We start from the raw sequence: 17,888 nt of genomic DNA on the forward strand, positions 1-17,888 counted from the left end.
AAAACGGAAAAGAGCTACTTAGGAGTTTATTTCAATAAAGAATAAACCAAAAGCACGCAAGGCTTCTTAGCCGCCCGCAATGAAACATCCAAAGGTGCAACTGGTTTAGCCATTTACCCTTTCTGTCTCTTGAACTCCGGTAAAGAGGCAATACAAAGCGCTTTTTTACTTATTTCTATCTTTGTCGCAAGCTTTCTTTATTTAGGGATAGGATGACATCATGAAGGTGCGGTAAACAGTCACGTTTTACACCAGTTTTGAGCGGTTATCTTCCACTGCCACTTATAGCACGAGCTCAAACAGGTCACTGTCTGAAGCAATGCAGTGCTTGCTTCTTTCCAACACTTGTGCTGTTGCAGCTTTCAGCAACGACGTTGGAATCTCGCGGCAGGCTCTGGTTCTTTTTGCCTTTAGGGCGTCCGGTGTGGTAGTTTCGCTGCTATAGACGCGATCTTTCACGTAGCCGCGCAAGAAGAAGTCCAACGGTGTCATGTCCGGCGACCTTGTAGGCCAGGGTACAGGTCCGTGCCAGCCAATCCACTCTCCAGGAAAAAGCTTGTCGAGCTACGCTTGAGACTGACTACTACTATGCGCAAGACCACTATCGTTTTGAAATCAGATGTTCCGAAGGTGCGCAAGTGGAACGTTGCAACAGAAGTCGTTCACGGGGCCCTCGCGGATGTCGTTGACTTAGCGTTGCGTCGTTCGTGTGTTGTCAAAAAAGATGGGTCCGATGATGCTGCCACCAAAAATACCACACCACACTTTAAAAGACCACTGGTATTGGTGTCGTGTTTGTGCCAGAAAGTTGGGATTCTTGTCACTCCAGTAGTGCATGTTGTGAAGATTAACTCATATCCAGCTTTAGTGGACGCGTACCAACTAGCGCCCCGAGCTGCCCCGGCACGAAGCTAGCGCGTTTTCAATGGAACGAGCGGGTTTTTCGCGAATAACAAAAGCTGCAGGTCGATTATCGGAAAAGGCGGGTGACAGACGTGTTCTGGAAGACAATCCGCACGAGCCAAATAGTGATCACGATATGGGCACGTAATAATTTCGTTCTCACAGCGGTTGAAGATTTAGCAATGGAAGCCTATGGAAACGACGAAACTTTTTACTCCATTTTCGAGGCAATATCGGTGCCTGTGATTAAACTGCGGCGTCTATCGTAATACCCAGTGCAGCGTATGTAGTCCGGAGACTCAGCTTTCGATCGATGCCTATCTCGACTCGACACACTTGGCGTAACACTGTTCCCAAAAGCGTTTTTAACGCGACAGCGTTAAGAAGCTCGTGACGCAGAAAAGCCGGTGTCGTCGGTGTCGGCGTCAGCGGCGTTGGCCATGAGCGATAAATCCCAGAAGGCACTTTTTTTACCTATTTCTATCTTTGTCGCAAGCTTTCTTTATTTAGGGATAGAGAATCGAACCAGGGTCTCCGGAGTGTGAGACGGAGACGCTACCACTCAGCCACAAGTTCGTTCCTTCAAAGCGGGACAAAATCGTCTCTAGTGAATGCGGTGTTGCCTTAGAAACGTGCCGTAGAAAGTTGTACTGCGGTGTATATCGGTAATTATGACCATGTAGCTTACAGAAGTCGCAGATTCACGAGTAGCGAAGTACGTTTCCGCTACATTTCATCTGCGCTCTGCGCACACGCAGAGCCATCTTGCGGCAAACACAGAAGACCCCCTCCTCGCAATGTACGGCGCTGCCCCGACACGTGGCGCGCCAGTCGCCCCATGATCGCGTCCGCCTTCATGGCGCGTCGGGGCCCGGCTATCTGTGCCGATCGCGACGTTTGGCTGGCGTAGCGCGTTTGAGTAGGCGGTGTGAACGGGGTGCGATAACGCTATCGCGTTCCGCTCTTGAAGGCGAAGTTTAGGCGTCCTCCAATTTTTTTGTAACACTGTCGTGAAAATTCACGTGGTATGTATAAAAACATGAGCGTACCACTGGGCGAAGCCTCGGTACGCCCTGGGAAATGACATGCCCCAAGTACTCAACGCTGGGGGCTAGGAAAACGCACTTTTCCAGCTTGAGCTTGAGGCCGGCGTCCTGCAGTCGTGCCAGGACGTAGTGCAAGTTCTGCAGGTGGTCCCCGTCGTCGCTGCCAGTAACCAGGATGTTGTCCAAGTACACCGCCACGTGCCTCATGCCCCTGAAGAGGTTGTCCCTCTCCCTCTGGAATATGGCTGGGGCCGAGGCCACGCCAAACGGTAAGCGCGTGTACTGAAAGAGTCCCATAGTTGTTGATATAGTGACATACTTCCGGGAGGCATCCTGGAGCACCAGCTGCTGGTAAGCATCTCTGAGGTCGAGCTTGGTAAACTTCTGTCCACCGAAAAATGCTGACCAGAGATCTTCGATCCGGGGCAGCGGGTACTTCTCGACGGTAGCGACGGGGTTGATGGTAACTTTGAAATCCCCGCAGATCCTGACACTGCCATCTCGCTTGAGGACTGGCACGATGGGAGCGGGCCATTCAGATGTCTTGACAGGTACCAGGATGCCCTCTCGCTGTAACCACTGCAGCTCCTGGGTGACCCAGGACCCAGGATGGTATCCTCGTGACACTGGCGACGAGGATGGCGACGAGTACCCGCGGATCGTCTCACGCCGCCGCGAGCGGCGAAACACCGCCCCCCGTTGCAGCTGTCGCCATGCCGCTGTACGGAAGGCTCGAGCCGTTCGGGGGAGATGGGTTCGCCTGGCAAATTTACGAGGAGCAAGTCCACGTGTTCTTCCGGGCAAACGACACACCCGAGGCCAAACAGCGGGACATTTTCCTTGCCAGCTGCGGGACCCGCGTCTTCAGCCTCTTGCTCGACCTTATCAAGCCAGCCACGCCGCACGTTAAGACGCTGGGTGAGCTGCTCGCCATACTGCGCTCGCATTTTAACCCAGCACCGTCCACACTAATGGAACGTTTCCGCTTCAACAACTGGAGCCGCCGGGAAGGAGAGACCCTCGGGCAGTTCGTTGCTGCCGCTACGAGGGTTAGCGAGTGCCTGCGCCTTCGGGGACCAATTGGACTCGCTGCTCCGGGACCGTTTCGTCTGCGGAATCAACAACCCCGCCATGCAGACGCGACTCCTGGAGCTTCCCGACCCTTCGCTGGAAGACTCCGTGAAGGCAGCGCTGGCACTGTGCGTTTCTGGAGAAATTAGCCTCATCCGTCCAAAGCACGCGAGTGTGAAAATCCTGTTTTTCCTCACATTTCTTGAAAATCCAATAGGCAAAGTCAAATCTGTTTTCAAAATCTCGGTCTTCAAGTTTTTGATGAAGGTGCAAATGGTACGGGTGCATATGACCTTTTTTTTATATCCTCCACACTAATGACCTCGAGGTTCCGGCCTCCGCACTGGCGTCGCGCACACTACCGTGAATGTTAGCAGGAAAAAATGGCAAAACATCCGTTTCCGCTTCTTCAGCTACCATCACAGTCCTCTGTCGCTTTCTTCTGAAGCTACCCGTCTCGCAAAGGTCTCCGTACGTTCCAAGCAATGTTGACGGACTAGGGCGTCCTCCACAATGCCACACCCGGAATATCTTGGCTGCCTTCCTCTTGTCGTCGTGTGCTGGCCACCCCCAGAGCCAGGATCATTTTAGCCTTCTTATCATTCGTGAAGGGCATGACTGTTCTCTTGAAGATCAGGTCACTGGCGTGGTACCGTTGAGATCTGCCGTTAATAGACAGTTTAACTTCAGCGTTTGCAACCGAACGTAAAAGCATTACGTACTTAAAGAAATAGCGTCGTCCTCACTGCGCATGCTGTCAACGTTATTGAGTTTCTGCGGTTTACGTGCGCTCTGATAACGTACGTTATTTGGCGAGTTTAACGTTCGTAATGTTTACGGACGCTAAGAAATAGCGTTGTCGAACATGGCGGCACCCATGACTCCCGCTTCAGCGTGAATTCTCGTAATGGCTGCGCTTTCACTCGCGTTGATAGCCAGTAACTATCCTTAATGAGCTTTCGTTTTCTCTAAACTAACCTGAAAGTTTAGTTATCAGCGCATAGCGCGTCTATTTTCTGAGATTGTTCAGCGATTCTGGCGCTCGTAAGCCTAACGCGACGCGTCCACATACAATGCCTTTGCCACATAGCAACAGCAGGATGGTTGCTAATGGATCATCTTGGCTTGTATACGTTTGGCACGAGGCGCTAGACGGCGCCCTGTTCTATAATGTCTTCTTTATGTTTGCGTTTCCGTACGGTAACCTAAACGACTTCAAAGGACTCGCACCGTAACGTCCCGCAAAGGTGCTTACGTTTAACGTACGTAAGGCGACAAACGCTATTCTAAAGCTGTCTATTATCTACGCACTGACAGGTCAAGTAAAAATTATTTATGTAATCGACAACAGCACATGCTGTATTTGAAACAGAACAGCGCGGTTTTAACAGGGACAAGCGGGGAGAAACGACACGGACAGCGCTCGTCCGTGTCGTTTCTCCCTGCTTGTCCCTGTCAAAACCGCGCTGTTCTGTTTCAAATATGCTTACCAACTCGCCCAAACGTCAGTTTTAACGAGCACATGCTGGCCGTACAGATCCGTCAAAACGCATTAGATGGACACAGCCTGCGCAAGGTTTCTTTCTACTGCTAAAGGGAACAAAAGGAACATACGTTCCGGACGCGCCTATCTACAGAACAAGATGAGTGGGCAAAATTGCATTCTCAAGTGCGCCGTCACGGTTTCCCGTCTTCGAAATTCTCCCTACGGCTCCGCTACGCTTATCAATGCGTCAGCACCGTGTTCTCATGATGCCGCGACCATCACATATCGTGAAGCCCTCTATCGAGCTGCCGCCGCTAGTAAAGCCGCGTATCCGTGGCTACTCGCTTGGGAGCGCTTGAGTAGCGGCGCGAGCGCGTATCTATTTCGCATTTTGGATGTCTGGCGCGCTTCTGTTTTTTCTCAGAAAAACCAACGAGGCAACGCTGAGCTAGAAACAAACGCTTGATTCGGAGGTAATTTGAGGTGCCCTACAACTTCGTACTTGATATGTTTGCGATTCAAGCAATAATTAGAAAGTTCACTAAATAAAAGCAATTAATTACTTAATACTGCCTGATGAAAAAAAAATACTGGCGGCAAGTACACACGACTAAGGCTATTATGCTGTCGGTACGATTTCTCTAGAGCTCCTGTTTTTTTTTTTAAATCTTGGTCCAAGTTAAATGGGACGGCCGGTATACACACGAACAAAAAAGCTTTGTGCAATCGTCCATCGGTCTATAAACGAATTGCAATTCAATTCCGTCTCACGCTTTGTCAGTGGTCCGAGCAGCGCTGCGCCTTCTTGCTCACCAGGATAGCCCGTTGTGAACTGTGGATGATACGACACGAATAAAATCGTGAGGCCTTACATCACACCAAACCGGATTTCTTGCCCTGCGCAGCAAACGGTTCCACCACAGTGCGTGCCGTTCCCATTGAAAGCAAACGGCAAACGCACCTGCACAGCCGCTGCAGAAGAGCCAACGAAAGCCTCGGAGACAACCAACAACAACAAAAAAAAGAAAGGACCGGCGTAGCAGAAGGATGCAGGCTGCTGCATGGAAATATGCAGACAATGTTGTATTAAAATTCTCGCGCTAAAATTGCAGCGCTGGCTTTCTAATTGTGTAGAATGCGTGACAATCGGGGAAAATCTGACAGCTGCACCTGTTTTTTTTTTCTTTTGTTCTTTTTGAAATCTTGCGCAAAAGTCGAATCAAGCAATAACAATACATTATCCTTTTGCGATGAACAGACGTGCCGCTTTGACGGCAAACTGCTATGTTAAGCAAGGAAATAGTGTTATGCATCAAGGAAAGACGTCGACTCACCGCGCCATAGGCTATGGCATCACAAGGTACCGCAAAGAGGTCGCCACGTCTTCTCACCTTTTTTGTACGAGTACCACTGTTGCTGCTTACCGGGAAGTTGCTCTTCGTCTATCCATGTAGGTTCTCGAGCAATGCGGCACATTTTGCATATGTGTGTCATCGCAGCTGCCGACACTGCGTAACGCTTTTTTTTTATGTCGCCAGCAGCTTCTACTGCAGTGGTTTCCTATGATCTAACTCCGACTCTTCAGTTTACTTTTTTTCTTTATGTTATTTTGGTCTAGTTTCGCGCATCACACCTGCATATTACTAACGTATATAGCTTGGACTGCGGTGGCACGAATTCAGGAACTCCTAGGGAGCCTACATGCAAGCACTTGCATGTAGGCTCCCTAGGAACTCCAAAACGGAAGCGCCTCTCTGCGCCGAACGAATGCGGAGAGCGCGGCGAAAAGCGCGACGCTGCTAGTATGGCGGCGATAGGGAACGTTTAGAAGTCGTGTGCATAGTTCCTCCAAAAAGAACATTTCAAATTTGGCAGGTATTGTGGCTTATGCAAACATTCCGTAAGTCTGTCCATCAATGTTGACCTATACAGATGACCTCAAGGCGACCATAAAGAGGGAACTTCAACCTCAGAAGCTCCTGCCGGAATTCACGGGAACGGATAAATCGTCTTTCTCGGCTTCAGCTGCACTGAAAATGATGACATTTGCTACATAAAAAAGAAAAGGTGAGTCTACCGGCTGTAAGCGACAGAGTCCATTTCTTGGCAATAACGTGTTTTGCAGGAACTGCTTGAATTAAACTGAAGCATGAACTTTACAACTCTGTAACTTGACACTACAAGACGACATTGTAATTATGTACACTGCACTAACTCATACATCTAAGACGGACAAAACTAATGTGTACGTGACTCTGTATTATATCACCGATGTGTGTAAGAATTTACTAAAATTGCAAGAAATCCATATATACACACACACACACACACACACACACACACACACACACACACACACACACACACACACACACATATATATATATATATATATATATATATATATATATAGTTTTTGTGTGTGTGTGTGCGTGTGTGTGTGCGCGCGTGCGTGCGTGCGTGCGCGGGCGTGCGTGTGTGAGTGAGTGAGTGAGTGAGTGTGAGTGAGTGAGTGAGTGAGTGATGAAACTTTTATTGCAGGTCCGGCGATGACGCAAACTCGTCGCGCACCTGGCGCACCACGTCGGGACCGGCAAGTCTAGCCCACCGGCCCGGTCGCGGGCACGCCAGACAGCCAGGATTTGCTTTTCTAGAGCGGGGCTACGCAGAAGCGAGTCCCACTCCTCCTTGATGAACTTGGGGTATGTCGACCCGCACTCCCACAGCATGTGCGCTAGAGTGGAGGTCTGCCCACAGGAGGGGCAGGCGTCGTCGCGATACACGTCCGGGTAAGCCTCGTGGAGAACGGACAGACACGGATACGTACTGGTCTGCAGAAGCCTAAGCGAAACGGCTTGCGCCCTATTCAGCTTGGGGTAAGGGGGTGGAAAGACCCTTCTAGACATGTAGAAGAATTTAATAGTCTCGTTGTGAGTAGCGGGAGCGTCCCTGTGGCCGTAGGGAGGAGGGGAGTCGGTGCTTCTTGCAGAGGAAGCGCGGTCGGTGAGTTCACGCGCAGCCTCGTGAGCAGACTCATTGAGGTTCGGGGGAGCACCCTCGACCGACCCTACGTGAGCTGGAAACCAGTGGATTGAATGATGCGTGAGAGCATATCGACTCGAGCTGCTAAGAAGACGAGCAGCTTGCTTGGCGATGCAACCCTGCTGAAAAGCCCTAACTGCCGTTTTGGAATCGCTATATATCTCGGACCCACGACCGACTTGCAGGGCGAGGGCGATGGCGGCTTGCTCGGCGACTCCGGGGTCTGAAGTGCGAATGGAGGCGCAATTGGAAATCTTGCCGCTAGAGTCGACCACAACGATGGCAAAGGTCTTCCCATCGCTGTACTCCGCGGCGTCGACGAAGCTTGCTGTAATGTCTCGTTGCTTGATATGTTTCAGGATGGCTGCTGCTCTGGCCTTGCGCCTGCCCTCGTTATGGACGGGATGGACATTTAGGGGCACAGGGGCCACTTCGAACTTGTCTCGAATGCACCTAGGGATCGGGGTAGTGACCATCGGGAATCCCGCAGGTTGGTAACCCAGCTCTTCGAGGATGTGTTTACCTGCCGCTGTGGTGCTCAGGCGAGTGAGTTGCGCGCGTTCTTGGGCTTCGGCAATCTCCTCGGCAGTGTTATGCACCCTCAGCTTGAGGAGATCCTCGGCATGGGTCCTGATGGGTAGCCCGAGAGCCCTCTTGACAACTTTGCGGATGAGAGCATGGAGCTTGTCTCGCTCCGCTCTGAGCCAGTTGTGCATAGATATTGTGTACGTAAAGTGACATAGTACGAAGGCATTTATAAGCCTGAGGAGATTGTTTTCCTTCATTCCTCGGTGCCGGTTTGCTATTCTGCGAACGAGGCGGAAAGCGTTTTCCGTCTTTGCGATGATCTTGCGGAGAGCCGTTCCGTTCCCGCCGTTGAATTCGACAAACATGCCCAGGACCCGAATAACGTCGACCCTGGGTATCACCCCCCCGTCACAAGTGCGAAGACTGATGCTGCTTTCGGAGACTGGCTTCCAATCTTTGGGTCTGCCTCCCTTCTCTTTTCTGTAAAGCAGAAGCTCCGACTTGGCGGGGGAGCATCGAAGTCCGGTGGGGCGGAGATACTCCTCGATCACGTCGATCGCCTCCTGCATGGATTCTTCAACTCTGCCCTCGCAGCCTTCGGAGCACCATAAAGTGATGTCGTCGGCGTATATGGTGTGCTTGACGCCCTCCACGCGTGCCAACCTCTCGGAAAGGCCAATCATACAGATGTTGAACAGGGTGGGTGAGATGACGGCGCCCTGAGGAGTGCCCCGCGCCCTCCGAGGCCTTAACGTATGTCAACGTTCCTATATATTTTTTTTAATGTTATGCCTTCGGGTCTGGCGCGAAACCTTTCTTTATATATATATATATATATATATATATATATATATATATATATATATATATATATATATATATATATATATATATATATATGTATATACGGAAGCCTTTGAATATATTCAGCACAATTAACTTGCTTCTCTTTTAGTTGCAACTTTCTTTTCGCCCTGCTGAGGGATAACATGACTGACGTAAGCACAAACTGTACGGCCCCCTCGTCCTAGGGGCCGGATGAACGTGATTTTGTCGAACTTAACTGCGTCGCGGTGTTAAGTGATGCGCGGAAATGGAAATAATTAAGGGGACCGCGTGCACCCAGTACCCATACGGGCCTACAGGTTCGTTAAAGTGGAAGAAGAAAAAGAAACTAGGTCAGATTTCACCGACTCCTCCTTTACCGGCACATCGAAAGGATGTATTGAGCTTGCATGGTCCGACTTCTGCATTTTTGGTCTCACTTCGCTTCGCGATGCTTATGGAGTATTAGTTAAAACGAACTGCATAAAAATTTTCATCGCTTTTTGTGTACCACGAGCACTCAACAGACGCTGTATTTTTTATTTCACTCAGCAGGAACAGCGTGTCTGAGGAAAACCGTATTGCCCGCGAATAAATAATTGAAAAAAATTATTAATAGCTATTGTCCTGCAAGCACGCACATGTTCGCGGGCCAGTATCCAGCTCGTGTGGCCTGATTACTCTTCGCATAATATTAGTTATAACTACTTCTTGTGTTTTTTGTTTTTTTTGCTCCAGCAGACAGCGCATGGCTTTTTTCATTTTTTTAAGGCCACGTTTTTTAGAGGGCATTGGTGTAGTCATATAAATCTTCTTCAAAAGATCTCAATCGAGAAGGTGCTCAAATACTCTAAGCTTCCCCTAGCAGATTTACATAGGTAATCTACTAGCAAATTCTCCGACCCGAAGACGTAGAACTATAGTACACCTTCATCGGTATCGTTCCGCCGTATACGTTCAATAGAAAAGAAACGAACGCCTCTAACAATACTGACCAGAAAAAATAGCAGGGTTCGTATGGCTTACAGCGGCGAACAGCTAGTGGATGACGTAGTATTATCGGAGCGAAGAATGAACCTTCTTATAGCCTTTTGTCTCCAAGCGGCTGCAGAAACTCGGCTAGAGCGGGTAGCGGCGGTAGGATAAAAAAGGAAACATGCTACATGCTTTTCTCGTAACGTGCACTTGCGCCTACGAGAGGATCCCTGAAAAGAGATGACGTTACACCGCTCACAAAGCTGCCACCAAGCAAAAAAAAAAAAAAGCAAAAGTCGCAGTTTCGCCCGGAACGCGAAGCATCGATTGCGATAGCAAATTAGTGGACAGCTATACGAAGTAAGAATAGTAGTTATATCGGCCGTATAAACTTGTAAACATGGGCATACTAACTAAATTAACAAGCACTATGTCACACGCGCACAAGCAAATGTGAACCCATCTCACTCGACGACAGCGAAAGCTCCCTATCAAAACGCTGGTGTGAAGAAGCGCGGGAGCAGCAGTGAGCGAACTGGCCTTCGTGCTGCCTCTCGCATCAACACGAACTAAGCCGCGGGAACAGCGCGAGGCGGGCTCTGTCGCTGTCGCAGATGGCTTTCAATATACAGCGGCCCGGGCCTGGACGCCCGGGCCAACCGTAGTACAGTGCGCACCCTCCCCCCATTCTCTACCGTGCCCTCGGAGCCCTGTGCCAACACCCTTTAGGGAACTTAAGGTTTTATGGCTGTTCCTTCCCCCTGAGCTACGTCACACAAAAGAGGCCCACATAGAAGTTCCGTGCAGTGCGCTGCGAAGCTACGAGAAGCACATTTGAGTTGAAAACGAGGCGCGGAAGATAAACAATGGTTAACCCCGGTTAACCCCGGAGAAGACCGAGTGGGCGACAATGGCGACAATAACTTGATTAGTTACAGGATCTCTGCCGCTCCTTAAATAGCTTCGGGGTTAGAGAAGTCCTGGCATGCTGCAACATGCTTCCGAGCGCACTTTCTTCTCCCGGGGAAAACGGCAGTAACTGGGCAGTTAGTCCTAAAAAGGGCGCCACCAGTTCTGGTGGCGCTGTAGCTAAACACCAACAATGGGAATGACGCAGAGGTTCAAGACTTCCCATAGCCATACCTCTACAGGTGCAGAGGTCGCGACTTTCCGCGGTGCGCTTCATGTGACAAATACTGAAAGTCCTCTAAAATGGGCAATCTTCTGCGATCCAAGGGCGGCCTTACAATGTGTATAGTCGTTTCTCCGACATGGCACTCCCGCTCAGTCGACGTGCGAAGTTGTGGAACTTGTCCATCACTTGAGAGAAAAAGGCCATGATATATCCTTTCAATGGATACCAGGTCAGTGCGGTATCATTGGAAACGATGATGCAGATAAGGCAGCTCGGGCGTCAAACAAAGAAGACCGCTGCGTCCTGATTCCTCCCTTAAGGGCCGACGCTGCGAGACAATTTCAATTTCTAGCACGCCCTCTCCATAGCAGAGTACATGGAATACCGCACACACAAGGCGCACCAGACTGCTGCAGCTCAGACCTCCGGCCGGACTGCAGCGACGCGAAGCGTATCTTCTGCGCCGGTTGTGGCTGGGAGTTGCCTTCCCGAAAGCTTATTCAGCACTAATTGGAATGGCTGACAGTTCTGCATGTGATGTTTGCTGGTTAGCGGAGAACATGGCCACTTATTGTGTCAATGTCCTCAACTTGAAGCTCAAGGACGACCTATGCCCAAAACATTCAGGAAACTAGATGACCGTCCTCTGAGTGAACAGACAATAAATACTAGGACACCACCTCCCCCCCCCCCCTCCCCGATCATCGGTTCAGAAGACAATCAAGGCACTTTTGTGCTTTCTGAGAACGTCTGGTTTGTACGAGCGTCTTCTGACTCTAGTATACTGTCCGTGCACGTCTCTACAACCTCGCCTTCCCTCGCTTTCTATCTCCCTTCTCTTTCTTCCCGTTCTCCCTTCCTCCAGCGCAGGGTAGCCAACCGGATTCTTGACTGGTTAACATCCCTGCCTCCCTCCCTCCCGCCCTCCCTCTACAACAGTTAACAAATCCTCGAGCTTTGAGTCTGCTAAACAATCGCACGTGTCGCTTGTGCTCTAAACGCAATGAGGATTTCCACGTACAGTGAAAGCGCACTGCCCCAGCGCGGTTCCGCTCCCTGACACCGAGAATACGCCTAAGCGCAGTGCCATATCTGGCAGTGTGCCCGAGCAGCGAAGCGGGAAATAAAACATAATGTCGTAGCGTTCTTTGCTATGCTTCGTAATGCGTCGCTCTTCAGGCGGAATATTCTGTGGCGCTCTGTGTCATTACAGGGCAGCACGCATTCCTTTGAAGGCGCTTTTACAAGCCGTCAGAGCGCCTGTCGCCTGTAAATTTTCTACATGCACCATCTAGGTACCTTTTATTTATTTATTTATTTATTTATTTATTTATTTATTTATTTATTTATTTATTTATTTCCCGGAGATACGTACTTCATATTTAAGGCTAAGTGGCGTGTGGTCCCACAGCTAGGGCTCAGCCGTAAGCACTTGGGTGATGACCCACTGAGTCGCGTTGGGTTTGACGAGAGCCGAAAAGACATGTCCTTACTCCGGGTGAGGTGCAGATTACAGAGAAGAGGCTACAGACTACACAAAGATGGCAGGAAGAAGCAACGAAACGCGCGCGCGCTGGTGGATTTCTCTAGATCTCCCCAAACAATCGCACCAGGACTTCCGAGCGCACCGAAAAGTAGAGTTTGCTTATATTTAATGCTGCTACCATTTACTATTACGCAGTTGCAACCTTTCAAAACGATTACAATACTGTTGCGGTTGCGGCGCACCATAGTGCTACGGAACAGTATTTGCGATGACAAAGAGGCGAGCAGGGGACGACGACGACGATGAGAGGCTAGTGCGGGCTGTTGCCTCTTGGCCAAGTGCGGCGTATTGCCTTGTAAATATACTTGTATGTAGCTTTTCGTCGGCGTCTTCCTACGTAACATATCTGGTGAAGGTGGACGTTCCCTGTACCTAGTCACGGAACTTCGCAGTGGACGGTACGTCGAGCTTTCCTTCATGGCTCCCGGCGACGACAACTCGACTCCGCCGGCTCCGACACCTGCTGCCACTTCGACGACCTACATCACTCTCCCCGCTCCCCGTGATCCTGGCGTATTCTCGGGCAAAGATGGGGAGGACGTCGAGGACTGGATCAGCCTGTACGAACACGTCAGCCGCAATAACCGGTGAGACCCTATCTATCATGCTCGCCAACCTAGTCTATTACCTCGATGGCACACCTCGAGTTTGGTTTCGGATGCAGGAAGATGAGCTCAACAGTTGGGATTCGCTTAAGCCAAAGCTCCGAGACTTGTTCGGCAATCCCTACGGTCACCAACTTGCCGCGCAGAAGGCGCTTACCGGCCCTGTGCAGACGTCAACAGAGCCCTACGCCACGTACATTCAGGACGTTTTGGCTCTGTGCCGCAAAGTTGACGCACACATGACTGATTCAGATAAGGTTTCCCACATCCTCAAAGGCATTGCCGATGACACCTTCAACTTGCTCGTAACGACGGTGGATGCAGTTATAAAAGAATGCCGCCGCCTGGAACTCGCTAAAAGCCGACGTATCGACCAGCAGTTTGCACGTCTGCCCAACACCCCAGCGACATCTTCCTGTGCCGACGCTCCTCGTCCCAACAGCACTGGCGATGTTACCAGAATCGTCCGATGTGAGATCGAGGCCGCCTATCCGGCTGCCTTCGACTCCAGCCCCTCCAACACACCTGCAGTCACGGTTTCCCTGACCCAGGCAGTCGTCCGCCAGGAGTTCGCAAACATGGGTCTTCACACCATCTGCTCGACCCATCGCCCTGATACCCACCCGGCTTCCTCGATTCCGCCCCGTCCCGCATCTTACCCACCACGTTTCCGCAACCCGTCTGAATGGGGCACCGCTGACGACAAGCCCATTTGTTTTCACTGCCATCGAATCGGGCACATTTCTCGGCACTGTCGCAGTCGCTGGAGTTCCCCGAACCGGTCTACTTATACTGCCTACTCTCGCCCCCCAGGTGGCCCTTCTCGTCCCTATGCCGCCCGCTCTGACAATGCCGCCACAGATTCTCCTGCGCCGAACCGCCCCTATTCTCGTTCGCCCTCGCCCCAACGACGACAATCCCGCTCCCCTCAGCCCCGTCGCTCCTATTCGCCGACTCCCTTCGGACGCCGCTCCCAGCCGGAAAACTAGACGATGCAGCGCCTCGAGGTGACGCTGCATTGCTCCCTACGCCGCCAAATCCTCTACTGACGTTGCCCACTCATCTGAACCTTCTTGACGTGCAAGTCGACGGTGTTTCTGTATCTGCTCTTATAGACACTGGAGCGCATTTATCGGTAATGAGCGCTGACCTTCGTAACCGGCTGAGGAAAATAATTACGCCCGCCACGACGCCTGTTGTCCGTGTCGCCGATGGCGGAACAGCCCCTGTAATTGTTATGCGTGCCGCCCGCGTCCACTTCGCCGATCGCGCCACTGACGTCGCGGACTTTCTCTTGCGTAACATTATCTTGCTTCATGGCGCCCCGCGACAGCTGCTTACTGACCGTGGTCGTAACTTCCTCTGGAAAGTTATCGCCGACATTGTGCGTTCCTGCTCCATTCAACACAAGCTAACTACCTCATACCATCTTCAAACCAATGGCCTGACAGAGCGGTTAAACCGTACTCTTACCGATATGCTGACCAAGTACGTTTCCAAGGACCACCACGACTGGGACATTGCCCTTCCTTACGTCACATTTGCGTACAATTCTTCCCGGCACGACACCGCCGGATTTTCACGTTTCCAAGGACCACCACGACTGGGACATTGCCCTTCCTTACGTCACATTTGCGTACAATTCTTCCCGGCACGACACCGCCGGATTTTCTCCATTTTATATATTGTACGGTCGCGAACCGACCTTGCCCCTAGACACGGCACTTCCTCCTGCTGCTATCTCAACAAGCGATTATGCGCGCGACGCCAACGCCTTCGCCGACCATGCACACCAGCTTGTCGGTACTCGACTGACGGCCTCGCAAACCACTCAGCAGCGTCAGTACAACGCCCGCCACCGTGACGTTCAGTTCTCGCCTGGTGCGCTCGTGCTCCTGTGGTCGCTCTCTCGTCACGTCGCACTTTCAGAGAAGCTCCTTTCGCGATACACAGGGCCCTACCGCGTGCTGCGCCAGGTGACGCCTGTGACGTACGAAATTGCTCCTGTGCGTTCAACCTCGTCCTCTACTCTGGCGTCTATAGATAGTGATGTTGTGCACGTTAGTAGTCTCAAGGCCTACTACACTGCTTCTGAGTCCGGCGTTTAGTCGCTCCGGGACGGCGCTTTTGCCGCCGGGGGTAGTGCTATGGAACAGTATTTGCGATGACAAAGAGGCGAGCAGGTTGAAGACGACGACGACGATGAGAGGCTAGTGCAGGCTGTTGCCTCTTGGCAAAGCGCGGCGTATTGCCTTGTAAATATACTTGTATATAGCTTTTCTTCGGCGTCTTCCTACGTAACAATATCAACGGCGCACCATATCAACGATGGACGTTCGAGCTTCTAAAGAAAAAGAATGTCGCAGTTTCACCAGAAAGGCCAACCATCGATTACGATAGCAAATTAGCAGACATCCATACGAAGTAAGGATAGCACTTTCATTAGCAGTATCAACTTGTTAACATTTGTTTACTAACTAAATTAACATGCATGGTGTCAGCGCGAACAGCAAACGTGAATACATCACACTCGATAACCGCGGACACACGCTGCCGAAACGCTAACGTGAGCAAGCACGGAAGCAGCAGCGAGCGAAGTGACGTGCATGTTGTGTGTTGCTTCAGCGCAAACTCAGCGCCGAGAAGACACAGCACGCACAAAGCTACGAGCCGTCGACGCAGCTAGACTTTGCTCCAAAAGCAGATCGCTCTAAGATACGGCCGCGCGACCGCACGCAGCTGCCACAAGGTCGATCCAAATAGGTCGCGAAGCTTCAGGCGAAAAGCGGTTCAGTACAAATTGCCACCAACATCAGCAAGGGGGGTTATGGGAGCAGCGATTGAAGCGCGACTATGTTTGGAGAGAACAAACATTGGGAAAGAAAAAGGCTTTTTTTTAAATTCAAGCGAGACACAGTTAGATTCATTCAACGAAAATAAAATTCCTCGTCAGTTTTACATATTCGTGACGAGTTAAGAACATGCAGGTTTATAGTTTTCATTATTATTAATAAATGCATTTCTATTCAGCGCCCATCGTTATAGGGGGCGTTGACGCCATTATCACTCGCAATGCAATTCACGTCTTGAAATGAGCGAAAAGGCGCGCTAGTAAATTTCAGCTGTTGAAATACGCCCCCCTCACTCGTTGTGCTTTTTTGCTTGTCGAAGTTTGTCTGAATTTGGTAACGCGTGTAGCTTCATCGCTTCTTAACCTGTTCAGTCAAAAGTAATGAGTTACGACCGCCAGATAATTGTGTAGTTGTTTTCGTGCGACTGTGCTGGCCGACGAACTTGGCTTCCGACGATAGGACCAGCACTCTACACTTAAAGTTTTCGTCGGCCTCCAAAGAAGTATGTTCTGTGCAGGGATGCGATTTCGACAACCATACAACTGGCCTTTTCCTGCATCGCTTTCCGCGCTGAAAGCTCGAAACGCCCATCACGTCGAATGGCGGATCATTTGAGCATATAGGTTCAAAGGCGAGCCAACAAAACAAATTTCGCGCCTTCGAAAACAAAATGACGTCACTTCTGCTTTTAACGGACATGGCGTCACATTATTTTTTCTTCCGCCGAAAGTGTTCCCACCACATACAGATGGCGCTAAGCCCCATGAACCGCCGATGGACCGCCATGTTTTGAACGTATGGGCTCCTATGGAAGCTTCGCTACCAGGTATATTGGCTTGGCTGCCACATGCGCAGTTGCAGCCGCGGGGTAGAAGGCCGCCCTGAAGCCCCTTAAACATGGAGGAAGGAAACTCAGGAGAGGCCCTGACGTCACTCTTTGTGAAGCTAAAGTGAAGCCGGAGGTTAGCGTTGCTCATGAGTTAACTCATGAGCGTTAACTCATGAGCGCTAACTAATGAGCGTTGCTCATGAGTTAGCGCTGCTCCGCCTATCGGGCCAGCTCTCCTCTCTTTTTTACATTTCTCGCGAAACCACGCCGCGCTGCGCGTAACCGGGGTTCGGACGCGCTCGCTCCGCAGGAATACTAAACAATCGCGATGTCTCATTGCATTACCGTTGCCGAAGTCATGTTAAAAGAAGTTCATAATGGACTGCGCAAATTGGGCCGTGAGGTCGAATCAGCTGCTTTAATTTACCGGCTTTTATGAAAATAAACATGCCTTATAAGGCCAGCCAACTGCTGAACTGTTCTCATAAACCGCAGGTACCGGCCGCTGCCCAGTTTTCACGTGTTTTTTAAAAAAAGGTCACCATTATCGCTGCCTTCTACTTACTTTTCTCTGCTTGGGCTATAGGTCTTGCGAGCTGGACGTCTGGTGACACGGAATAAATGTACGCATTCTCACTGCACTGCAAGAACGCACTGGAGACACGGACGACGCACCGACCCATTTGCGATCCATTTGGAGTTTATGAGCACAAACACATTCTCGCTTGAGGAATCGTCGTGCTTTATTGAACAAACTTCGGGTGGCCGCGCATCACTGCGACAGCGCGCCGGCGAGGAGGCAGGATGTCATTTCTGACTCCGCGTTTAGATTCATTGACTGCGGCCTGAGGTGCCTTCTTACCACGGTAAGTGAAGCATGACGGAACCAAAGTTTTGCGATAGCCGGCGCACGGTGCAGAACAGTACGCGCGTAGAACCGGCTTACATGCGACCATATGGAACAGCCATTTGATGTGTTCGCAGGCGTACGTTATGTGGAGCCTTGCCGACTCTTGCAGCGCATGCGCTAACCTTCACTTCCCTG

At 50.8% G+C, this 17,888-nt stretch overlaps 1 protein-coding gene across 5 annotated transcripts in view; it reads right to left on the reverse strand.

Moving 5' to 3' along the window:
* The window catches only part of LOC126520897 (solute carrier family 35 member G1-like), a 142,747-nt gene that overhangs the window by 34,294 nt on the left and 90,565 nt on the right, over positions 1-17,888 (reverse strand). The window contains exon 1 of one of the 5 annotated variants that reach the window (XM_055065607.2): positions 5,278-5,504. The exons of the other annotated variants lie outside the window; for them this stretch is intronic. The gene's annotated coding sequence lies outside the window, so the exon portion shown is untranslated. Of the gene's footprint in view, positions 1-5,277; positions 5,505-17,888 lie in introns of those variants that run through there. 5 annotated transcript variants of the gene reach the window in all.

This window comes from Dermacentor andersoni, chromosome 3, assembly GCF_023375885.2.
Source record: "Dermacentor andersoni chromosome 3, qqDerAnde1_hic_scaffold, whole genome shotgun sequence".
NCBI lineage: Eukaryota > Metazoa > Arthropoda > Arachnida > Ixodida > Ixodidae > Dermacentor > Dermacentor andersoni.